This window comes from Anser anser (assembly GCF_964211835.1).
Source record: "Anser anser genome assembly, chromosome: 1".
Classification (NCBI taxonomy): Eukaryota; Metazoa; Chordata; class Aves; order Anseriformes; family Anatidae; genus Anser; species Anser anser.
The window spans coordinates 188,490,844-188,516,126 of NC_139720.1; the positions used below are offsets into that span (position 1 = coordinate 188,490,844).

A 25,283-nucleotide genomic window follows, 5' to 3' on the forward strand; every position below is an offset into this window, starting at 1 on the left:
GGAAACTCGAGGTAAACCTCTGGAAGTCCCTTTGTCTGGGTGGCTGTGCACCTGTCTGTGAAGCAGATCTCATGTTTCCCTATGGGGAAACTACCAGCCAGATAGCAGGAAAACTTCCTAGTTTCCTGACGTTACAGTGATTTACTTCATTCAAGGTGTCCTCAGTTCTTTTCGCTTTAGACAAGCGTGGTTTCAAGTCCACAGCTTGTTCATGTGCCCTTGCCCTGAAGCAGTACATGAAGAGACCATACCCTTAGGAGCGTCGCTGCTTGTGCAGCACATGCTGCCGTGTCTTACATTTGAGTGCTTCTTGCCTTGATGTCGCATATTCAGATGTTGTAATAATAAATGTGGAATTAAGCTCACGTAGGGTGGACTGAATTCAAAGTCAGTTCCAAGTCCCTGTTGCAAGAAGCCATGATTCAGCTATACAAACCCAGCACACAGGCCCCGAATAGCTCTTCCACACATCACACAGAAGATGAAACACATCTGTGAAAGGAACTCGCTGCTGTTGACTTTGTAGGTGAGAATTTTGGCAGCACTCCAGCACCAAGGCATCAGGCACCTGCTCCTGTTTCTCTTCTGCAAGGCCGATAGGGTTCCAGACCTGCCAGTTCCACCTGCGAATGGCCCAGCTGAAATCCACGCAGGGAGTCCTGCTCTGCCATGTAGACACCCAAAGACAGGCCTTCAGTGGTGTGTCCCACAGGTTTCTTAGCTCCTTGAACCCCCAATAAATCGCGTGGCAGTTTATCGTGGGCCATGGTGGCTGTTCCCACTCAGCTTTCGGGTTACATGGGAAACGCAAGGCCTGTGTCTGCGTACACTCCTTGCTGACCATTGCAACCACGTCCAGGTGGTGCCCAGAGGTGAACAGTTCTGCAGCTGGTTGTGCCGTCACATTTCCATGGTGCAGACACAGCGTAGGAGAGGTTTGTGAGGTATTTCAAAATGGTTTGTGACCCGAGACAGGAGTGGTGAGACCAGGAGTGCTGAATGCTGACACGACCAGGGGCAGACAGCTGTTGTGTTGCAATCCCTGTGGCACATCTGTACGCAGACAGGAATGTCTGGTGTGGGGTGAGCACTCCAGAGAGGGGATTACACGGTCATGGAGATAGATTAAGGCGAGCAGGAATGCCTCGAGTAGTTTAGCAATAAGGCTCCTGAGGTTAGCTAGAGGCAGCCCTGTAAATGCAGGATTTGGACATCGTGCCAACCTAGAGGTTAGGTGCGACCGTGGAACAGTGGCTGCCTTGCTGCTAGAAGTCAATTAGCACTTTTCCGCTGGGATTTGGGAGAGGATGCAGGGATGGTGAACACGACCAGTATGTAAGGTAGTGTTTGCCTCAGGAAGAGTTAGTTTGGCTGGGCTGGGCTGCAGGTGGCATTATTTGTTCACCTCAAGGAGCACACCGATACAAAGGACTGCAGACATGAGGAGGCCGCAAAGGGAGAGATTAGAGGACCTGCTGGCAATGTGCGTGCTGCTGCCATGGCCAGGAGATCTGGCGTTTACCTGTTTGAGCAAAACAAATCTCCTTTTGTTCCAAAGAGAATAATTACCTTTTCAGTGTCGGTGCCTGTGGTTATCTGCTGCTGTTGTTTATGAGACCACATCCTGGGATGACAGCAACAAGAAGAAGAAAATCGAATGACGGATTTGGTTGGTAAAGTGCACATTTGGCTGGCTGAAGGCTTGATGATGGTACCTGCAAAGCCCATTCGATGCTAGTGTGCTCAACGTCTGAATGCAACCAGAAAGTGCAGTTTTCATCACAGAGGCTGTGTTTGGGTTAGAAAGGGAAATAAGAGGTACCCTGTGTAGTTACCACAGTGGCACTGATGGTACCACTATAGTGGGGAGTGAGGTGCTGTGTCATGTTGTAGCCTCACCTCTTCCTTCCTTACTGCTGCCTTTATGTCACTGTATGAGACTGAAAAGTGACTAAAAGCTCATGGTACAGGTTTGTGCCTCTTTTTTTCTTAACTAAGCTCTCAGACACTGACACAGTTCTGGGTTGTAACATTTGATTAAAAAGTAAGTAAGCATTAAAATCCAAACATTTCAAGTGTTCTCCTAGCAATTAAGTGGTGTGGAGTAGGCAAGAAAATTGGGAAGCGTGGTGTCCTTTGTGAGCCAAGGATCAAGCAGCGAGTGATAATGGAAGTGGGGTCTCCAGCAGGGACGCAGCCATCAGACAGTATGTGTGGAGCTAGGAGCTCCGAGTGAAAGCATGGCATAATTTTTCTAATCTAAGATTCTCATCAGGTTCAAGTACGGACTTTTTCCACCCATGCTGTTTGTAGCACAATGTGTGTGTTGCGGGGGGAGTGCTCAAGGGCCTGTTCAGGTAGTGCTGAGCACTGTTTGTTTAGTACCATACTGCCTGATCAGGGTTGGGCATACTTGTCAAAGTCAGCTATCTTAATCTGAGCCCTAAACACTGCGATAATGCTTTTTTTCAGACGTAATGTCAAAGTTACACAGCATGTCAGTATGGCAAGCCTCGTGGCTTAGGGATCTGATCAATGAATATCATTGCATTGGGTATTAACTGCCTTAGCAGTGTCCTTTATAAAAATGTAACTGGCTATTTCTACAGTAAACATGATGGTGTTTGCTTAGCAATAGATAACAAGAACAGGTTCATCAACACCAGGCCCGACAAAGGCTCTCTGTGGTGAGTTTGCACAGCGAGGTTGAGCTTTGTGCGGATTTTCTTAGGCTTAATAAGGATTGAGTTTGTGCTGAAGCCTTTTCTTCAGTGGGCCACTAAGAGGCTCTCTTTCCATTACCCTGCTGCTGCTTATATTCAAAAAATTTATAAGAGTTTAATACCTTTGAGCCATCTGTCTCACAAATCAGCCAATTCGTTCAAAAGTTACTGGGGGAGAAGACGAGGAGGCTGACACAGACAGACGGACAGACAGACTAGCACACAAAGCATGGTCGTGTGAGCGTCATTTCCTTAGGAAATCAGGCTAAAAATACATTGCACAAACAAATCCTTGGAAGAGGTCGTTGTGGACTCGATCTCTTTATTATGATTTTCTGCAAGTTTTAGATGAAAAGCAGCGATTGACTTACAGTAGTTGATAAAAAAGAATTTCAGCTTACAGATGGGACCTCAGCTCCCATTTTTTTCAAATGTAGCAGCATGAGGGAAAGCCTAAAAATGACCTGAAACACGGCACTGGCATTCACTGAAGAAAAGCTACTCAGTGTAAGGAGCCGTGCAGCTGTGCTGGTGGGATCTGCTTAGAGACCTGCACCTGATGGACACGGATGTCTCACTTGCCAGTTCATGGCCTTTCTTTGGCAATGCTGTTACTTACTTTGCATGGCATCACATCTGCCCACCAGCTCTGACATTACTTGTAGAGTTCAAAGCTTCACAAAGTGACTAAGTCTCGTAATTCGGCCCATGCCAGCTCAGAGCACAGTGCTATTTGCATTGCAGAAGCAGCTGCAGCGCCATTGCTCCAGGCTTTTGACAGACGTTTGACAAAATATATTTACTGCCTCAGAAAGCTTACAGTGGTGGCTCTAAGCCTTATCTTTATATGCTGCGTGTAGTTCCACACAAACAAAGGATGTTATATTGAGCAACTGCATGAGTCATTTAGGGTTTAAGCTGAGTGTATGCTTGGGGACAACAGTTGGTTACAACAGACGGGAGGAGCACATGCAAAGAAAGATATGACTATCGGCAATTGAAAACAGCAAGGCCAGAGGCTTACGATATGCACATATGGCTTATGATATGTACATATACTGTTTCTTCTCCATTCAGTAATTAAAAAAAATAAAACATTGTCAGGTGGGAAATTTAGGTTTCTAATGTTAAAAAGGGGTATATAATTGTGTTAGATGTCAAAGTGAGACTACCATATAACATTTGTCCCCATAGTAGGGACAAAATATTCTTCAGTCATAAATACCAGTGGGCCTTAGTCATAATTGTAGTGTTGCATTATGTTGCTGTAATGAAACAGGGTCATCTTAATGGCCTTATGAAAAGCCCACACCCAGTGCTGACTGGGAGTGTCTGGTGTGGGACTGATAATTCCTCACGCACAGGTCACCTGGTGGCACCATCTGCACTCTTGGGCATCTAAAAACTGGCCTGTTCATGAAAAAAAAAAATCAGAAGTTATGTCTTGTATGCTTTTCATATGGGACATGGCTACCATAGCAAATACACTTTATGTGGGACATCCGATGTCCCAGGTAGGAGAGGCTGAAGCAAGTTGGGGTTTCTTTCACACTGGGGTCCCACCTCAGGGCCTGAGGGGCCCGTGCATTCATTAGGTGGCACCACACTGTGTTAAACTGTCTGAGCTGCTTACACATGTGTTACCCCTACATTTTCTGATTTATGAAGTAATGATATGATACAGCACAACAGATACAGTTTCAGCAATATGGGTTTTCAGCACGAAGTCCATTTTTTAGTGGTTATGCCTAGAAATTATTTTATAGATCTGTATAACTGCCAAGATCAGGGTCAAAGTCCAGCCGTGTGAGGCCCTGCACATATTTACCCAAGCACGGAGTCTCAGGCCAATGTAACTGACCACGTAAGATACGTGGGAAACCGTTTCACTACCCCGTCTTAATAGGATTGCAGAAGCTGTACACACCAGTCATCCCATCGCAGGGTAATTTCTAATGACCTGCTTCTCCGCAGTGTCTCGCTCATGTAGGAACCCGTCACACAGCTAGTCGGAGTGAATTTAGCCCCATTTGTACTCGTCTGTCAAGCGCCTGATCTCTCATTGAGGTATCTCACTTATCATGGTGAGGAGGTACTAAAGGTTGCTGTTGTCCTGTCTTTTTTAATTATAGCAGGACACTATTTTAATAAATGATGACAGAAGTAAACAAGTATCAGAACAGTAAATGAAGGATGGTGTTAGACCAGAGGTGTTACTTAGCATCCCACAAATCAGTTGATTGCTAGCTATAATCTGTTTTGCTGAGGAGCTGCATTTGCAATATCCTTGTTTCCAAGTTGGTGATATATGTATCCAGCCTTTCCTACCTTATTAATATTCACAGGATGAGAGAAATGTAACCATGAATAACTATCTAGCAATAGGCCATTTGGGAAAGACACAAAAGTATTGATTTCTATTTTACAGTGTTCAGCGATCATTAATTTCACCACACCAGTTGCCCTAATTAAGTTAAGACTCTCTCTCCTGAGTGTGAAAAAAATGATAGCATCCCACATACTCATCGTTTTGATGTGGAATGGATAAAAACAATTTTTTTCACCTCAGCGCCCACCTTTTAGAGAAAGTAAAGACTTTCCTTGAAGCTTTTAACTCTTCTCATATGTATCAAGACTGGATCTGCATTGTTGCAGACTCAGGTAATTAACGTTGTCTGTCTGACACCATACGGTGACCGAGCAGGATGGTGCCCCCATCCTTTTGTGTTAATACCCCCTTTACAGGGCTGAATACCCAATGAGCCAGATGCTGCTCAGGTCATCCTCAGGTGGTGGCAGTTGCAAGTACTCAGGAAATTTAATATCTTCGTGTCTCTGAAAGCACATTTTCTTCTAACTTGGTTTATTCCTTAGAGCTCAACGAGATCTCTTGAAATATTTTTCTAATACTGAGCAATTACGCAGCTTTTTGGATGCGGCTCCTAGGGAAAACCATCACATATGTGTGTCTGATTTGAGAACAGGTAAACTGTTTGAATTTACATTTACATGCATGAAAATCACCGCTGGGCTGAGATTAAGCACAGGAAGCGTCAGCCCCAAAGGCACTAGTTTGACAGAACTTCTAGGAAATGTAAATCGGGGTTAAGAAGTGAATTTGTTGTTGAGCAATTATCTTCAAAGCAACTAATACTAACTAATCTTCTGCACAAAATGTTGAAGTTCTGTTGCATGGGGGAGCCAGACTGCAAAATCCAGTAGCTGCACGTGATATATGCAGTCTTCAGAAGTGGAAAAAAGGGCTGGGAATAGGCGGAAGAAGAGTGTAAGACACTGTCTGGAGGCTCGGGCTGTGCAGAAGTCTTGCAGCCAGAATAACTGTGTGAAGCAATGTGTGGTAGGAAGGGCTGCTGGGACAGGCTGGAGGTGGCTCTTTTGCTTTTGGAGGAAGAGGATGTTGTTCTTCAGTACCTTTGCCCCTCCCAGGATGACTGAATTCAGGTATGAGCAAGTCGTATCTGTGCCCAAACTCATTTTCAGTCCCAAGTCCAAATCTTTCTCAACCAGCCTGCTGAACATATTTATGTAAAACCTTTATGTCAAACCATGTATGAAAACCCTGCGTGTAAAATGGCAGGGCGTACTGGGCGCTAAGGCTGGGGTTTCTGTCTTGGTGCGTTATTAGAAAGGGAATGTTCTCTGTGAGGAAGACAGAGGCTTCCTGCTTGTTCCACTCTTGCTGCTGATTTATTCCATCCAAAGAAATGCTTTTTTTCTTCCTAAGCTTCAGCTTTAGAAAATTCCAGTTCTACATTTCCAAAGCCAATTTATTTCTTGTGGTGTGCAGCTAACAGAACAGCTAAATTAGGGACATCAGTCCGCAAGAAGTACTACTAATTTGAAAAACTCTGAATAAATCTTGCTGAAGTTTTCTTTGAGTGTCATCATAAAAACTTCTAAAGGTATATAAAAAGGCAAGAATCTGAAATGTAATGGTTATATGTAATTTAAGTGACAGTGGTTTGAGCCTACGTTAAAATGTGTTTGTTTTTAAAAGATAATATAGTCCTGCTTCTTGCAAATAAGCTAATAGAAATCCTATGATTCAGGTGCTATTGAAGACGAAAACAACTTTTCTTGTTACAATGAGAAAGAGAAAACTATTTTTTTTCTCTTGGTTTCACTTTACTGGGTCCATCAGCAATTGGAAATTTGGGAAGAAGCAGGCACCCAGCTCTGTGCCCATCCTGGGAAGAGAGTTCAGCACTCAGTATATCATACTCCTACTGATCACCAGAGAAAGAAAATTGTATCAGTAAACCGTTTATTCCTGGAACCCAAATCACAGTCTGTTGCTTGATTTCCGTGTCTGTTGTTTTTGTCTCAGTGCTGCCCCCTTCCCTAGGCACGAGGCATTAAGTGATTTGTATGTTTCAATTAAGTTGCTATAAAAAATGAGTAGCTGGAGGGCACCGGTTTATTACTGGTATCCAACTCTGTTTTCATTTACTAAATGGCATTCTGAAAGCCTCTATTCTGAACATAATCACCTTAGGGTATCCGCTGAGTACAGCCCTGAATGATTCAATTACTGCTGAATGCGGCTCTCTCCCCAGAACATAGGGCTTCGCACATTAGCAGCATGTTGAGTGTTTCGCAGTTGTTCTCTTTGCACTCGTCAGGGTGTTTCCAGGAACAGGCTGGAAGGATGCAGCTTGCAGCTTCTTCCTTAAAACACGTTACCTCTATGTGTCGTCTCACGGTAGCTGACTTCGCCAGATGTGTGTGTTAGAGTCGATGGACATAGTTTTAATTCTGTTTCTTTACAACTATCCTTTCTCCTCTCTATTTATTGAATCCATTGCATATTTTTCATAAAACTGAATTACAGGAATTTGCAGAACATGTCTTGTCCACGTGGATTGTTAAACAACAGTGTGGTTTCCACGAAGGTATCTTGGGAGCTGGCGCCAGAGAATCAAAATTACTCTCAGCGCTTTGCTGTTTCCACACACAAACAGTAAACAAATAAACCAAAGTATTACTGGGCATACTGGTCTTTCAATCAAAGTTTCTCATTCTTTTATGGTGTCCTGCTAGGTTTGAAACATTTTGTAAAAGCATGACAGATTTGACAAAATTCTGGTGACCCAAGGTTGCCTTCAATACCTCAGTCTGGTTTCCAGATTCCCTGTGCCCTGGTTAGAGAACTGGAAATCATATTAAAGACATCCATACGGGCAGCTCAGGGCACGGAGGTCTTCTGAGTCCATGGGCTTGGGACAGGTCGCCTCAAAACACCTCAAAAACTGTCAAACCTGGAGGTCATGACAGGTGCTGCTTGCTCCCAGCGCTGCTGTCGTCTCTTGATTTCGTATCAAACAACGTGGCTCTGCATCCTTGTCATTGAGACGGGAAATCGAGAGGCGTTGGTGAAGGTCAGAGCCTTTTTCTTAGTATTTCTGAAAGGCAACTATGCTAGAATTTCAGCTTGGAATAAAACTTAGAAAAATCACTTTTGAGTCCAATGAAAATTAAACTGAATTTCTGCATCTCCTTCATGCAGCAGGTACTGCAGGCACATTGCTTCCCAGCTGCTCAACGACCCTAGAACAAACTGGAAATTAACAAAAAACATTATATAGAAAAAAATATTTTTTTCGAAATAATAGTATTCACGGGCATCTGAAGGAACAAAAGCTTGACAGAATATCAAACAGAGACATCCTCACTGAAGACCAGAAAAACTAACCTGAAAATAGTTTTTTACTTCTAAAAAGAATATGAATGGCACACTAATTCCCCAAGTACTGATGTTTTAATCCATTCATGCTTGGCAAACAACAAAAATGTATTAGCGCCTAACTTCTGTTGCTTCTGTAGTGCTCGTGCTGCTGTAAAAAAAATGGGATACAAGAGGAAGTCAAGGCTTAAAATATGAATCGAGGGTTTATGAAGGCGCTGTTAAGCTCTTGCCATCTGTGAAGAGATGAGGTTTAATATTTCTCCCATTTGCAATTCAATGATCGTGCACCAATACAAAACTGATTAAACAAAAGGGGCAGTCAGTTCCAATTATTTTTATTAATGACCACAGCTATAATCACTGTAAACACAGACTTTCTGACACTTAATAGAAAGGTCTGACCTCATAAAGCTTAAACCCATTAGTTCTTTGGGCCTGGCCTTCTGTCTGTCTCATGCCTTGTGATGAGAACACAGTTTGGTTGCTTAGCTTCAGCACCTTTCCCCAAAAAGCATCCTTTCTTGCCTTGGAGGAGAAGAAAAAAAAAAAAAAAGTCAGAATATACTATATTCCTTGATCTAGAATTAACTTCTCTTGCATGAAAAACATATAAAACACGTTTGCCTTTTAATTTGAATTTTTCTGTCCTTCCATTCCAGACACTGGTTCTCGTTAGGCTCTCTTCGTGGAAAGAAGAGGTCGTCACTGTTAGGTACCACTACGCTGTGATAAAATTATTTCTCAGACTTCTTTTTTAGATGACTAGAACCACTGCTGCTCCCTGTATAATATCCAACACTTTATCCAACATTTCTGTGACTGCTTTTTGAAATCTCTCAAATTTTTTGAGATGGATGTCAAGGCTGTCCCCAAAATCTTCTCTAATTATTCTTTCCCTGTTGTATATCTCAGGATCACATGTCACAGTTATTTTTTCCACAGCATTACACAGCTATTTCTCCACTCAAACTTTTTTTTGGAATCATTGACTTCCAGGATGCATTTGCCCAGTCTGCATTCCTTTTTCCTATGGTCATATTTTTACATTAGTTAATACTAATGCACATACAAAGCACAGTAGACTAAATGGTGCAGATCCTGCTTTTAGCTACGCTGTTCGTAGCGTTTCTTACCAATCTACTGTTCTTTAACCCATTCCCACTCACTTTCAAATACTCTTGCAATACCTGAATTGCCTCGGGCATGTCTACAGTGAAATGAATCACAACATCTTTGTGAAAGACTCAGTCACTCACCTGGAAAAGGAATGAGTATTCCTGCTGAGGGTTGGGGTTATTTGGCTATATCTGTAGTGATGGAGGGCAGATGAGAAGGTGCAGGAAAGTTAGAGATTCTGGAGGAAAAAAAAAATAATTTTGTTTCTAAGGAAAGCTTGCAAATCCCTTTGCAGTAGTCAAGGGGTAGGATGTTATATTCTGAGTTTGACAGTCGAGCAGTGCTTAAATGGAGAAGCAGAAAGCACAAGGACAGCTGAGTGGGAGGTGAGTAGCATGTGCCACCCATTTGCTGGGACAATAACGTCGGATTTATTGCTTGCAGTATGGATCCACAGTGATATTGCCCTGATACTGCTTCTCTCTTATTTTTAGTATATTTTTACTATCTTCCCTGGAAAATGGTACATTTTTAAGTTGAAATTCTCTTCTCACATACATTCCAGTCAGAGTTAGCCTCTTGAAAAGCCATTAAAGAGCAAATCACAGGCCTCTGCAAAAAGAGGCAGAAAAATCTTAAAAGCACTAAATTCAGCGATTTGGAATAAAGGAAGCTTAAAACAGACAACATCTGTTGTTTTCAATCCCATGGGATTTTCTGCCTTTTTCCAAATCCTGGCCCTTAATGAAGAGCAGTGTCAGATTTAGAAAGGACAAAAAAAAAAAAAAAAAGTTTATACAAAATTAGAAATATGTCTGGAAATCTGAAATCCTTGAGTATGTAAGCCAGCGTCTGCTCCAGATCTTTCTTTTCTAATGGACAGAGGTCTGAGTACTGTGCAATCACAACAGTTTTCAAATGTCATTTTCCATTGGAATCTCACAATTATCATACCAGATGCCCAAATCACATTTTTTCTTCCCAATACTACTATTTTGCATGCTTGTTCACCAGTACTATTAATGCTTGAGCACTCCTCAAAGGAAGTGTTATCTACATGCAATGAAGATGATAAAAAAATTAAAAATGGTAAAGCTATCAAGGCACATGTAAAAATTCTCTATTCAGGCAGCTGTTTCATTATCACATTTTGCCTCCACACTTTGTCTATAGTGATACCTCAGATTGCCATTGCAGTTACTGTAAAACTTTTTTTTTTTAACAACCTTCTAGAAAAATAAAACTTTTCAGAATGGCTTGGTGGACTCACAGGGATTCTAGCTAAGCAGATTGGTGTAATTAGACTCTTCAAAAGGGAGTTTTACCCTTATATTACATTTTATTTGTAGGGCCTGAGTCATGAAGAGAGCTTATATTGCCAGCGTTTCATGAAGCATTCTTAGAGTTTTCTACAAGCTGCTACCATATATTTTAATCTGTCTACATCAAGATGAATATTGGCTGAATAAGAAGGATTTCAGTTTCATTATTAATGTCAAAAACCAACTGCAGAATTCAACCCACAGATTTTCAAAAAGTTGGGCTGTCTTACTTCTAAATGGAAGTATTATGGCATATACAATAGCATAGGCTATTAAAAGCATTGTAGGATCACATAAATTTCAGGCAAATGTGAAATGTTTTCAGGATTAAGCAGTGTTACTAAGATATTGCTAGAAATGTCATTTTATTTATTTTTTTTTAATACTAAGTTTCAATGTACAAGGTGGGTGGATGTGTAAATTGCAATCCGTCAGAAAAGTTGTATAAACTTTGCTTTCTTAAGGATTTGGAAAACTTCAAAGCAATTCATAGGTACTGAGTCGCTGTATCAATGTCTTACCATTATGTTGTTGCTGGAGCTGCAGAACATTTAAAGTGTCCTGTGATTTGGACGTTGAGTGTTAAAAAGGGAATTGTATCAGAAAGGATTCTGCAAATGGCTGTAACACTTCAACACTTCTTCAAAATGGCTGTAGCACCTGCAGAGTCCGTAACTGCAGGTACAGGAATAGTCTTTTGGCAGGGTAAGCTTGCCACATCCATCAACTTATTTTTGTACATTGTGCCATGAAACCAGACCATGGAATTACAGAACTATATAGTGATCTGGAAACAAACTGGCCTGCTAGGCAGAGTTTTAGCTTAAGAAGTTGATTATGCAATATAAACCTGAGTTTTTTTGTCATAAGCATATCCCTGGAAGTTTAAATTCTGTCCTGCTTGTAAGTGCAAGTTCATGTCCCCACAGGTGTGTGAGGGTGTTTTTTTTTTAGGGACAGTAAGGGAAAGAAGCTTTTTTTCCATTAAACTAAAACTAAAAAATAGTAGTGCAGGAACTTCTTTGCTTTCTCAAAGAAAAGTGGTCCTCATACAGTATTAAGATGATTCCATCCCATGGAGGGAAGGCAGCAAGAGAGCTCTTATGGGTCAATAGTCAATATGGAATAGTCAAGATGGTCATAGAAACACTGGGTTAGGAACAGAGATGTGTAGGAAAGGAAGCAGGAGCCAGCACTGGCAGAGGTTTTCCTTAACTGCCTGTTTGACAATGCACGGTTGTTTGGTCCTCTGTCTGTTCATAACTTCACTCCTTGTCTGAACCACTGCAGTGCCGTAGTGCACTATGGCCGAGCTGGGTAGGTTAAAAGCCACAAAATGCACAGAGGCTAAATTAAGCAGCATTGTACAAATAAATAAGGTAGTTGTCATTAATATGAAGAAAAAGTGTAGATTATCACAGATAAATATCGTAATTATTCAAGATGGAAAAGAATGCATTGTCTACACCCAGGTAAATCTCAGGATTTTACAATGCAGAGATTCAAAGACCTCATGAGTTGGTTAGTTCACTTGTGATAGGGACCAAAGCCAGATGAGTACAGTCAAACAGTCTAGTACAGGACCAACGGTGACAACGAAGACAGGGCATCCCAAACCAGGCAAAATCTTGAAGTATTTTGTCAGCCCTTGATCTGGAATGGAGGGATCTGTCAGAGCAAGTTGAACTGATCGCTAGTCCTGCCAAACCAACATCCCTTCCCCTGCTGAAAATACAATGGCCATCCATTTTTCCGTCAGATATTCCTCTTTCTGTCATTTGTGCTGTTGCAACCTTTTGTCTGGTCTTCAGAGCCCTCCTGCAGTCCAGGGTGCAGTTCCCTTCTTATTTAAAGTGTGGGCAAATCAGGTGTGTGCCGACTCTTGCTGTCAGCCCCCTTTGGGCTGCCACACAGAATCTGTTTACCCATTTGCAAAGACCTGTAAATTGGCAGTCAAATTAACCTTAATGATCATTTGCCATTCGAAGTCCAGATGTACTCAGCTGGAATTCTGAATCGTTTATGTCCCAAGGAAGGAGATTTTGGAGGATGACTGTGTGGCCCTCTCAGGGGGTGGTTGACCATTTGGAATTCAGTCCTTGAACACATGTAGAAGGAGCCACATAACGGAGCTCTTAGCTTAAGCTTCCCTTCTTCCGCCCAATAGCTACATTCCTGTTTGAATATGAAAATGAAGAGATGAAAGGCTGAAATGTAGACTGAAAGGCACATGGTCTTGTGTAAGGCCTTCCATTTGTATAGACATATTATTACCTATTGCTATAATGGTTCTAATTTGCCTATGGACTGCATTTCAAGATACATACATCTATAAAGCTATTTTGTAGAATCTTTACAAGCAGCATGTGTATGGAAAGAATTCAAAAGCTCTGGAGTGCATCACAGATGAATTTGTTAAAGCAAAGTGTGTATGGCTATTTTTTGTTAACTGACTTTAGAGTAATGAAAAACTTGGGGATGTAACTTCAGGTCTCCATTTCCATTCTCACTAATGCTGCTACCACATCTCTGATGCAGCAGAATTGCAGTGGCACAAGGGAGGATTAGCTTAATTCCTAGCTTTATTAATGATGCTGATATGGTTATTTTATTAAGGACGTTATTTTAGCTTAGCTTTGGCTGCTCTGAGGGTTATATATGCCAGCAAAAAGAAGAAACTAGAACTGTAAAGCCAGTGACTCAGTTTAATATTGACAGCTTTATCTGGGTTTAAGCCACTTTAGATAGGATCCAAATCTGAGCCAACTTCTGTCTGTGACCATGTAGGATTTCTTTTTGTGAATTTGGTACTGTTTCATCATTTGCAGTGGTCCTGTAAGTCTAGATGGTTTAAGGTTCATTCATGGTGCGGACTGACCATCTGCTCTCAATAACTGTGAATTGACTTAAGTATTAATAAACTGTTTCTGTGTTCCTGCATGTCTCTAAAATGCCTCAAGCAACTGCTCCTTCTTTATATGGAAAAGTCACGGCAGCTGTGGGATTCACAAGACTTTGGTGCTTGTCTCCTGCTGCACTTCTGGCAGCAAATCGCAAAGTGCAAATAACTTTTCTAACTGCCTAATAACTGCAGACCCATTAAGTGTGACTTCTGAGACACCAGACAAAAAAAAAACCACCTTGCTTTAAAAGAGTCCTAATTGGATTAAAGAGTATGTGAACACCTGTGGTTGCTCTCAGGGCTGCCTATTAACTGGAACATGTTAGAAGTCAGTATGAGATCAGAACTCAGCTTCTCCTTGAGCATCAGCCAGAGGAGGTGCGTGATGCCCAGCAGGGCTTGGGCTGAAAGCAGAGGTGAGGGGGCATCCTCCTGAAACACTCCGTCTTCTGCACTTGAGTGCACCAGCTACTGCTCAGGACCCTTGTAAAAGCGATATGCAGAATCCTGTTCCCCACTGAGCTGGTCAAGTTGTTCATTTGGGCGCAAACTGCCCGATCACTAGTTTCTTGCAAAACAGCTGTCAGAGGACAAAGCGGTCTCACTTTTGGCATAATACCTTAATATTTTGAGATATCTGCCCACAAACCAGAAGGGACTTAAACCCACAGTCCCCAGATCTTAATAGAATATATACTACATATATATTCTTAATAGAATATATGACCACAAGGTTGCCGAGTATGTGCAGGCTTCTTCCTCAAAGAAGAGGAATAAATATACATTTTCACTAAGGTCATTGGTTTTCATTGGGCTGCCCTGAAATTTCATTATAGGAATGGTGTGACATAGTCATTTTATTTAATGATCTACAGCAAAAGCATGGAAAACAAAGCAGAGTTTTCAGAAGACACAGAAGCATTCAGTTAAATGGTATAGGAGAAGATAAAGGAACTTAAATGGGACATAATTAAGCCAGGCATATGAATAGCACAATGGCAGATGAAACTCAACATTGCAAAAAGCAGGGCAGTCAATAACTGCAGTGAATAATCTGATCCACATTGACCCTTTGCAGGTTCCTAGGTAACCTGCAACAGATGACTATTCCGAGAAGACATTTAACTGATTTTCAGCCCTGAGCTTTGTAGGGAAGACGTTCCTTCGCCTCCCATGTGGGAGTCAGGTTTGGATGTTCTCCCATTAGATCATGGCTCTTCTGCTGCTGCTCTGCACAGGCCTCATCTCCCATTTTTTGACACTTCTGCTGTGTCACTCACTAAGGGTACGATGTGTCCCCACAGTGTCATCACCTGCTCCCTTGGGCAGCGGGTGCTGGTCCGTTCTCCTGATTGCCTCTGGCCGCTGTTGGGGTGACAGCCCTTCCTCGCCCTGCCTCCACCTGAGCCTCCTGTCAGCTGTGCTGGTTCAGTCGGGTCTCTTCTCACATCACTGCGAACCAAGAAACATCCTCAGGTTTCTTCCCAGCACGTCAAGCCTTCGTGGTGGTGTTTCTGTCTATGCCTCTTTGTTGCTTTACTTATCCAGCGAACTCTGCTCGTTAAATCCCGCTCACACTTGACATCCTTTTTGTTGACAGCTGCAGCTTGCCAGGATCAGTCGCAGTGGTGAGTGATACTCAAAAAGAAGAATTGATTTTAAAAGTGGCCTATTATGTTTGACTACTCATTGTTTACACTGGGCTTGTCATGAAGGAGTAGCTTCCCTCCAGCCAGCTGCACCACGCACTCCTCCCCATCCGCCTCCTCCACCAAGGCCTCCTCAAGTCTCCCGTTCCACATGAGAGCAGCTGGTTGCTGCTCCCACCGGCCTGACGGAGATGGGAGAGATTTGAAGAGTATAATGCTCAGAGATGATAGTTTTCATTTTAGGTTTCAGTGAGTTTTCCGTTTCTAATTTCCTTTTTATTTGGTTCTGGCAATCTGGGTCAGGAAGACGTAAGTGCTTCACGGCCTCTAGCGGGCAACAGCCAGAGCTGCAGGAATTTCCAGCCTGTAAATAAATCTATGGAAAACTTTTTATTTTAACCAGTATATGATTGCCCTGGTTTCCTATGAAAGTGAGGCTTATGAAAACACTCTCTCTTTGTGCACTGTCTCTGCTTTCCACCCTCGATAGCTCTGGGGCCTGTTGGCTGATTTCATTTAAATTTGGCAAAGGTTACAGAGGTCTCAAATCCAGGTCCTTTAGGTGTTGTGTCAATAGATGTGCCTGACATGAGGAGACACTTCTAATACTCTTTCTGACAGAAAGGTTGTTATTATTATGCAGCTTCACACAGTACAAGACACCAAAATATCAGCACAGGAAAGAGTTAACATATATGGAAAAAGCTGGTTGGAAATCCAGTGTGAATCAGGTTATTTGTTCATATGCTCCTAGAAGTCCTTACCCTTAATTTTATTCGATAATTTGGTTAATGTAGACTCAAAGAATATCACGTCTCTTCCCTGACACTGCCAGATAATCCTGCTGGGAATGGAGATGGAAGATGATTCAGGTTGCTGGAACTGCCCACACCACTACTGCTCACTTCATCATTTACAAGTCTAAAGGGGTGCTTGAAAGAAACCAAAATTTGTATATTTTCTTTCTGTTTTCAGCTTGCTCATTCAGACTTTTATAACAGTGATCATTAAAACACAGCAAATACAAATGAAATTCATAAGTAGACTCTTCCTCAGAGCTCAGACAAACTGTTGCCATATGTTAATAAGAACCCCAGTATAAATATTATTTTGGCTGTGGTGCTGTATGGGATAAATCCTTTAAATTTCTTAAAATGAAGAAAAGTTTCCTAAAAAATGGTTTTACACGATACCTTTTCTTCTCCTTGTTTTTGCTTGGCTGTAGTAAAGAAAAGAGGGAAAAAAAAACCCTGCAGGCTCACTTTGGGTTAATCCAACAGAACAGGCAGTCCTTCGAGTGAGTAAGAGTGAAGTCTAGTGACTCCTTCAGCATCTGTATCACTTCTTGTAGCATTTCGTTTTCCTTTGAAGAGCTCTTTTTCAAGGCAGATTTTGGAAGCCTTGTTTTACTGAGAGCATCTGAAAATATTCTTTAAACAGTGTACAATGGTTTTAGGTTGAAGTTATAGTAAGGTCATCTCTAAGTGTCCCTGAAATGGTTTGGGTCTGACTTCTTATTTTAAAGGCTTATTTCTCATGTGCTGTAAACACTTGAAATGACAAAATTACTGGTAATGACTTTTCTGAGTTCATGCTACGAGTGCCAAGATTGAAAATGACTCACAGTCGCCCAACCATTCATTGGGTGCAGAATATCTTGTGGAGTTTTTTTTCTGCCCTTTTTCCTAGAAGTGATGTTTGAAAACAAAACCACAGTGTGGTCTTTTTTGCGCTCAGAAGTCTTTGTTGCCTTTCCCAAGAAAGGAGGACAAGGCCTCATCTGGCATCATAGGCTTTCGGTACACAAAAAATATGTCTAGTTGGGACCATTTTAGGAGCTAGTAGAATAATGTGAATGAAATCAGATCTCATTGTCTCTGACTCTTCAGAAAAATCCCTTCACTTTGTTGGGTTGTATTCTGCCTTTTCCTTTCTAAAACTAAGTAGTGTCTGTCTTGGCTGCATCAGCTTTCAGCGTCACATGTCCCAGTAGCTTCGCAGCAGTAATATGCATAAGCAGGATTCTTCAAGCAAGTCTTGCTTTGCAGGAAGCAACTTCAGGAGAATCCATCATTTTCTTTGCCCAAAGCTGCCTAATGTACTGCCAGATTTTGTTTTTCTTTGATTTGTCTTTTTCCCCTGTAAAGCACGCTGAAAGATCTGGAGGACCGTGCTGATGGAAATATGATTAGCAGAGCTTTTTGTGCACGTGTGTGCACTCATGCCTGTGATGAAAGAAAACAAATTTGTCAATAGCATAATTTACAAAAAAGCAAACTTCAGATCTTTGAGTTTCTGAAAGGTCAGGGAGACAGTGTTTCATACCTCATGCATGCTGCATTTTGCTCGATAAGTGTTTGCATATTTCTAAAAAGAAACATTATGCTGTGAAATAATCACAAACCAGATTTCTTTGCTCTCGCTTCAATCAGTGTGAATATGGGAGAATCACAAATTCATTGGCACGGCTAGCATTGAGAATTCATGTCCATTTTCATAAGTGCTTGTTCAAAATAAGCCTTTGATGTGTTGATTACAGCCTGTTAAGCTCCATAGCAGTTGCTCACATGAATTGTTGTCATGTAAGCATTTTTTTTTTCTGCTGATGTTTGTGAGGATTAAGGTAGGACTGTGCAGAAAAACTTTGTCTTTCCCTGTTGCTTAGATACAATCTTTATCTGTGATGAGTAACGCTGTTCTGAATTTCAACAAATTCCACCTTAAAATCTCTGGATAATGCAAGATATTTTGTAGGAGGTGAGGTAAGCCTTGGAGTCTTGTTTGGAGTTGGTTTTGGGGGGGGAAGGCTGGAGGTCTTAGGAATATGGCTGTGATGCGGAAACTTTGTCTTTTGGGTGGAAGTGAAAGAGGAGGTGCTGGGACAATTGTTTTCTTCAAAGCTGAAGAATGCGCTGGTATAACTAATAAGAAACTTGTAACAGGAGAGCTGCTTTGTGGAGAGTTCTGCTTGTCTGTTTTCATAAGTATGGTTATGAAATTTTGCATATAAATGCAAAAATTGAATTGCCGTAGGGTTTTTAAAGCCTGGCATACTTCACTCAATGCTCTTTCTACAAAGAGGCTTTCAGATGTTGGAAACATTCTAGCCATAATTAAAGCATTGCTGCATTTTGATGGTGCTTCTTATTTCTGCTCTGGAAATATATTTTGGTCAGACCTTAAGAAAATTAGTATCAGAAGCATGTAAAGCTTGAGATGCCATATATCCTACTGCATTTACCTTGATATATTTTGTGCAGTCTCAGATCCTGGGTGCTCATAAACAGACTGTTGGGGAATACAGTAGTCTTGTCGGATAAATTACCTGAAATAGTCACAGATCTGGCATTGAGATATGATGGAGGAAAGTCTATACTTAGGGCTATGGCACAGCCAGTATGTTAATGACAGCTCCTGTGAGATACAGAAGAAATTTCACTTTGGGCAGCGATCATACCTGATTTCAGAGACTTAAGCATTCAGGCTAGAGCAGTGTTTGGAATGAGGCAGTACAGGATGTGTTCTTGATGATTTACTGCTCTCCAAGTCAACTGTAAGCTAGCTCTTGGCTGGGTATTTAGGGAACGCTCTGTTTCCATAGGTATTAGTGCTTGAAACCATTAAGTGTTCCACGGTTCTTTTACAAGAGCAGTAATTACATCCTGTCGGCAGAAATTACTCCTGCTGTTTCATTTGGAAACCATATTCTTTGCTTCCAGTCTTTTATTGTTGCACAGCACTGCTACAACCCTACAAATAGCTGCTCCATTTTCTGCCCATGGTGACGGCACTTCTGACACATTTGGGGGATGATAGGGATGGCGATGATGGCTCTTGGGATGACATTTCAGGTGGTAGTTTATTTGTGACTCAGATCAATTTAAGCTGTTCCTGACTTCAGAAATCCAACTTTTCTTCGCAACAACAGAAATAACTTTTTTAGCTCTTGTTTCCCTGCAGGAGGGATCCTGAGCCAGCCCCGGAGTGTATTGGGTCTTGAAACAAATGCTGATGCTGAACTTTTCTCTCTTACTGTGTCCTTTTCAAGCCTTTTATGTACAGAAGGAAATTAGCACTCCAGATGATTATTGTCTGTTAGTGGTGTTTTTAATTACTTATTTTCAGGACACCCAATTAACTTTTTGCTGAAAACAAGATTTTTTTCCTCCCCTGAAGCAAACCAGTGATTCACAATTTAATATAAACTTTTTTAAAAAGTTTGCCTCATGCAGCAATTCCAAGAATTTTTATTTCTGAGCTCTTTGAAACATTTGAATGAACTAATGAAATACTGTGCCTCTGCTGTGCTCGATGTGAACCTCATGTTAAAGTGGGCTCATGCCGTTTAAGTGCAGCAAGTGAAATTTTGAGGCCCCTGGGCTTTATCAGAGATGCGTTGTCCCATGGGGTCATGTTAGCAGGAGCAGACATCAGGGCATGGTACAGGGCAGAGGGTGGAAGAGTCACGGGGTGCAGAGGTGATGGCAGCTCTGCCACATCCCAAGCTGCAGGAGCAGGGAAACAAGGAGATGCTGCTGAACTGAGGACACCGTCAATGGTCCTTGGGAAGGGAAATGCCAGGGCACAGAGCTTGCTGGAGAGTGTTTTTAACAGCCAGTCCGTGATCAGGGTGGGATTTATCACCCAGTTCGACCCAAACCGAGCTGCTTTTGACTCAGCTCTGGGAGCTGCTGAATTGCAGCGAGGTGTGCGGGTTGATTAGCAGTCGTCTGGTTGCGTGATGAGTAAAGCAGAGGGGTGCTGCCGGACTTCCATAAGCGAGACTCAAGCTGTAGAGTTTCAAGTTGAAAAACATTTATATTGGCTACTGAAGGGAACACGTGACACAGAGATATGCCATGCAAACTGCAGAGATTTTCCACTAGGAGAAAGACTCTGAAAAGCTACACAAGTACAACATGTAAATAAGTTTGCATGAAAAATTAGGTAATAGATATTTTGATCCTTCAAAGAATGTATTTTATATAAGAATGCAAAAACATACGGCTTTCTCTTCAGGTGTACATAGTACAACTGTCCTATTTTGCATAACTACTGCAACCATAAGTGAATGATAAACCGTTCAGGAACCCTTTGGGAAAATGGCAATCTTAGGTAAGAGCATTTAGTGCATGAAAACCGCCCAGGACAAAAATCCGCACCCAACATATTATTGCAATTTTCTGCTTTAAGTGGAAAGTTATCAAATTTTTAATTTACCTTGAAATATCTATTTTGATGCAGAGTTTCAAATATAATAGCCTCCATATTCTGTGATTCTGTAATGAGTATTTTTAATGTCACATAGAAAAATATTCCTGAGTTCAGAGATCTGTTTTAAATCTTAGACGTTTCGCAAGAGCCAGAGGCAGGAGATGACATTCCCTGATGCTGGGATTAAGCCTGGGGCAGAACGGAGAGAGCGTCCTGCACCGCTGGAAGCTGCAGCCTCTAAACAGGCTCTACCTCACCCCGGTGGCACAAAATAAAACCTTTGCCTCGAGTTTTCCTCCAGTATCCTCCAGGGTTAGCTCAGGAGGTGCAATAACAAAAAAGGGGATCAAAGGGAACCGGCAGACGGTGGGGCAGAGAGGGGCACTGGCGGCGTGTTCCCGTCTCTGAGGGCGGCCGGGTTGGCGGCCGCAGGGTGGTTATCAGCTGCGTGGCGGCGTGATTATGGGACAGCAGCAGGAAATACCTGCTGTAATCTGGGAGGCTGGCAGTTGGGAGTGAGGGAGGAGAACAAAGGCTAGCGTGTGTTTGCAGATTAGAGGAGAGCGGCAAGTCGCTCATGAAACACGGCCTAGCAAGGTGGCCCTGCCGCTGGAAGCACGCAGCGCCATGAGGCCCCATCTGCCACACGGCGCTCAGTTCCCCTTCCCTGTGACCCTGCCCTGTTCAGCTCTCATCAGCTCACTCAGAAAAGCTGTTAGAGGGGAAACAGCTAATTTTATCGAAGGGGACTGGAGCAGTGGCAGTGCTTTAGTCTCCTGTCCATGGGCAGGAGAGCAAGGCTGCTCTCCTTGCCTGCAGCTGTAGGGTGAACACCAACAATGGACGCAAGCCTTTGAGCTGGAGGACAACGCTGGCAGGAGAATGAGGTGTGTAGCCCAGCCTTGAAGACATCTCAGCTGGAAATGGATTGCTTGACCACCAGAGGAGCAAGGCAGGGAGGAGAGGTCTGTCAGGAGCCAGGAGAGCTGGCACAATGCGAGTGCTCTTCTCCTAGCAGGCTGGGCTTGGTCATCCTTCCAGGAGTGTCCTCATACCTCTTGTTTCTTCTCAAAGAGGCTCATAATTCTCTTACCACATTATAAGCAAATGACTGTGCAGTCAGAGTGCCTTGAAAGTATTAAAACCTTTCTGCCTGGCAGCCTCATGGCAGAACATTCAATAGATCAAATTTATTCAGCTTCCAAAAAGAGTCAAGGGACAAGCAGCCATAACCACCCTAGTTGCACTGGGAAGGCACAGCTTTTCTATTTACAAGTTGCCTGGGGGGAAAATGCCAAATAATTTATTCCTCCTCCTTCCCCCCAGCGCAGCTGTGGGGATCTGAAACAATTTGTGAACTTGGTGTTTCAGAAAGGCCAGAAGACCAAAGGGGTTGAACTTGAGATCTCCTAGGGTCCTTTTCCGACCAGAATTACCCCAGCACCCTGTGATTTTATGATTCAGCTTCTTAAGGACAAGGCAGGGCAGACTTTCACCAGAGCATGTGGAGCTCTGCAGTTGCTCTCTCTGCAGTACATAATTCACAGGGGCTGTAAGCACTGAAGGTCCTTGGATGGAGTTCTAGCTCCTTACAAGGAGCTCTTCACGTAAAAGTGAAAGGTCTTTCTTTAATAGAAGTCTACACAACAAAAAGTAGGTTCATGTTTCTTCTGGTGATTTTAATGTGCCATCAGAAGGAGAGACTGCAGTTAAGCAGGTCCAAATCTGTAAGGCACAGTAAGCTCTTCACCAACAGAGCTTTCTTGCCTGTCAGACTTCTGACCAAGGGGTCATGCTACCAAATGAATAAATCAGTAGGTCTCCAGTTCTTTCTCTTTGTATGACATCTTATAAGCTCTTTATAAATGATAATAAGACTAATTAGTAACACGTGGTGTCTTGTACCTGACCTGTAAGGCCACAGTTTAGGAAGCACTCTGATTTTTCGTTGAAGTCTGATCTGCTATGAGCTCTCAGCAGATCTCCTGACTAGCTCAAGGTGAGAGGGAAGTGAGGCCTGCATTGTGCACGGCAACGGCAGGAGAAACTGTCCTACTGCCCTTCATTCTTGGGATGACGTCTCTACTACTAAACCAAGAAGGGTCAGGGATGCCATGGCCAGGGGACATAGGCTGACTCATGTCTGCACTGCTTAAGAGAAAGTTAGATGGAATGGTCCAAAGCAGAGAGAGAGACAGCGAATAACTTGCAGATAAGCGTTGCAGATGATTTGTCTCCCAGGAACCTGAACTCATTCCCCAGCCATCCCATATTCAGCCGTACAGGGCTACTGCAGAGCTGTGCTCACAGTCAGCAAATAGGATGGCCCAACAGGAGATGTGCAGAGGGAAACAGTCTACATAAACCAACATCTGTGCTACCATGTTTTGCTGTGGATTTTTTTTTGTTGGTTTTTTGGTGTTCCCCCGTCCCCCCCCACACACCCCATTTACTCTAGTTTCAGTCTGTGAACTGAATACTTACTAGTGGTGGGAGCACATCTTCCAATTCATCCCTAAGGAGCACGGTGCACTGTCTGGAACCAAAGCACACAGAGGGTGATGTAAAGTAGGAGAGCAAATATATTCGTTTTCACATGCAGCATGCTTACTCAATCCGTAAGGCTTTCTTTTAGGCTTCCTGGCTAGTAAGCGTTTGGTAATTTGTCTGGCTTGGTTGTTCTCAAATTCTTGTGTGGTGGTTGTGGAGAGCTGTCAGATCGCAAGATTACAACCAACTATCCTCAGTTGCTGTCTGCAAAATTGTAATCAACGAAACTGAAAGCATTCTCCCATTTCCACAAATTGCAGTCGCAGGCTGGGAGTGAGGTTTGAACTCGGATCCTGTAGTGTCAACTTCTACCATGGGAGCTAAAGGACTGTCTGCATCTCTTACTGGGAGCAGTAGTACACACAGGGATGGGCGGTAAGGCTGGTCAGCATGGGCACCGAGTAGATGAGATTGTTCAGCGTGGAAAAAAGAGGATTAAATGGGATCTGGCAGAAGCCTATGAAGTCATCTATCATGTGGAAAAACTGAACTTGTAAGAACTGTGGGGCATGTAATGAAATGGTTAGAGAGTAGGTGTAAGTAGGCAGAAGTGCTTTTTTTGTGTGTGCTTTTCCACTATATTTTTAGAACGTGCTATGAATGGGCGTAATTGACTTCAAAAAGGGACAGGATGCGTTCACAGAAGATGGGTCTGCTGCGGGTACTGAGAGCTGTAGTCCAGCTCCAGCATCTGGCTGGGGAAGTCCCCAGATCCCTGATTGCTGGAAGCAGAGGCACACCAGGGGAAAAGCCCCTCCTGGCACACGCTCTTCTGCACTCTTCCCTAAGCTGCCAGCAGAGGTGAGTCTAAAGGGCTCGGTGATGGAGCCTGTGACAGTAATCTCCAGCTGATCTAAGCCAGGGCAGTGGTCAGGAGCCTGCGTGCCATGGGGACACGATCAGTTAGGGGAAGAGGAGACTTTTCATCATCAATCAGAGGGCAGAGAGCTCTTCAGACACTTTCAGCAATGGTGCAGCTCTCACTCTAGAAAAAGCTGAGAACCCCCGGGTTTTGCAGCCCATTCAAACTGCATCCAGCTCTGCCCCGTAATTTTTAATTTCCATAGCACAGTTTCTTAAGAAGATCTGGAGGGCGGAGGATTAAAACAATTTACAGTTCACAGAAACTCAGCTTTGTTTTGCTCGGCTCATGGGAACAAAGTTCGCAGCGCTATTTTTATGGTACCACCTTGCTTTTATACTCTACGCTTTGTTAAACATGATAATGAGTTCAGTGCTGTATAGAGCATTCAGTGCTGTGCAGAAAAATAAAAGTATTTCCTGCCCACACTTCAAAAGAGCTGGTGTGGTGGTAAAGGCTCTTTCAAGCTAAGGGCTGCTAGCCTAAACAGTGCATATTCTGGCTTAGTCTGTCAAAAAGCTCTGTATTGTAAATGTAAATTTGTCTTTGTGAGAATGACAAGCTCCTGTTCAAAGCAAAACATTATATGAAGCAGTTCACTGAGGCAGTATGTTTTACTATATTCCCCCTCTGGAACGGAGAGGAGTTTTGTATTACATTAATCAGCTTCTAAGCCCTGAAGGTCACAATTATCTGGCCACTATTTTTCAGTATTAGTGATTTTAGTACACGATTAACTTTCATGTGTGCATCATTAAGATGAGGAATTGTTTTTGAAGTTTCAAATAGAGCAGCAGGTCTTAGCTGTAGTATTTGCCATACTTGCTCAGCCACTGTTAAAAGGGATGATTTATAGAAAATCCAGCTGTGAGTTTTCGTTTCTTCAAGAGCAGGAGGCGGGACTAGAAACCAACCTAAAACCAAGCAGAGCATTGATCAGAGTAGAAATGATGTAGAGCACAGCTCCACAGACAACAACTAAGCATCGTGGAAGTATTAGCTGGCAGAGATAAGGAGGCGGAAGCAGCGCTCAGTGACAGAGGAGCCATCTGTCAGAAACTGAGAATCAGATTGCAAGAAACCAGAAAATGAAGTACAGAAGAAAGTGATTTTGGTTCAAAGGTACAGTGAAGCCTAAGGATATCTATCTGTTGACAGTAAGTTTCTGTACTGTAGCACGGATGTTTGATACAGCAGCTAGCAGTGTTTGGAAGGGCTTTTCAGCTTTGAAAACAGAC

General features: G+C 42.7%; 1 protein-coding gene and 1 long non-coding RNA gene across 14 annotated transcripts in view; one reads left to right on the top strand and one right to left on the bottom strand.

Annotated features, from left to right (window-relative positions):
- Positions 1-25,283, top strand: part of STARD13 (StAR related lipid transfer domain containing 13) — a 298,210-nt gene that overhangs the window by 194,857 nt on the left and 78,070 nt on the right. Inside the window, exon 1 of one of the 13 annotated variants that reach the window (XM_083848247.1) lies at positions 24,956-25,202. The exons of 11 other annotated variants lie outside the window; for them this stretch is intronic. The gene's annotated coding sequence lies outside the window, so the exon portion shown is untranslated. Of the gene's footprint in view, positions 1-24,955; positions 25,203-25,283 lie in introns of those variants that run through there. One more of the 13 variants, XM_083848246.1, reaches the window with a different exon arrangement.
- LOC310904112 overlaps positions 1-25,283 on the bottom strand; it is a 47,542-nt gene that overhangs the window by 13,328 nt on the left and 8,931 nt on the right. The window contains exon 2 of the long non-coding RNA XR_014588048.1: positions 1-24,959. This exon is cut by the window's left edge and continues 13,328 nt beyond it. This is a non-coding gene — a long non-coding RNA (uncharacterized lncRNA). The remainder of the gene's footprint in view (positions 24,960-25,283) is intronic.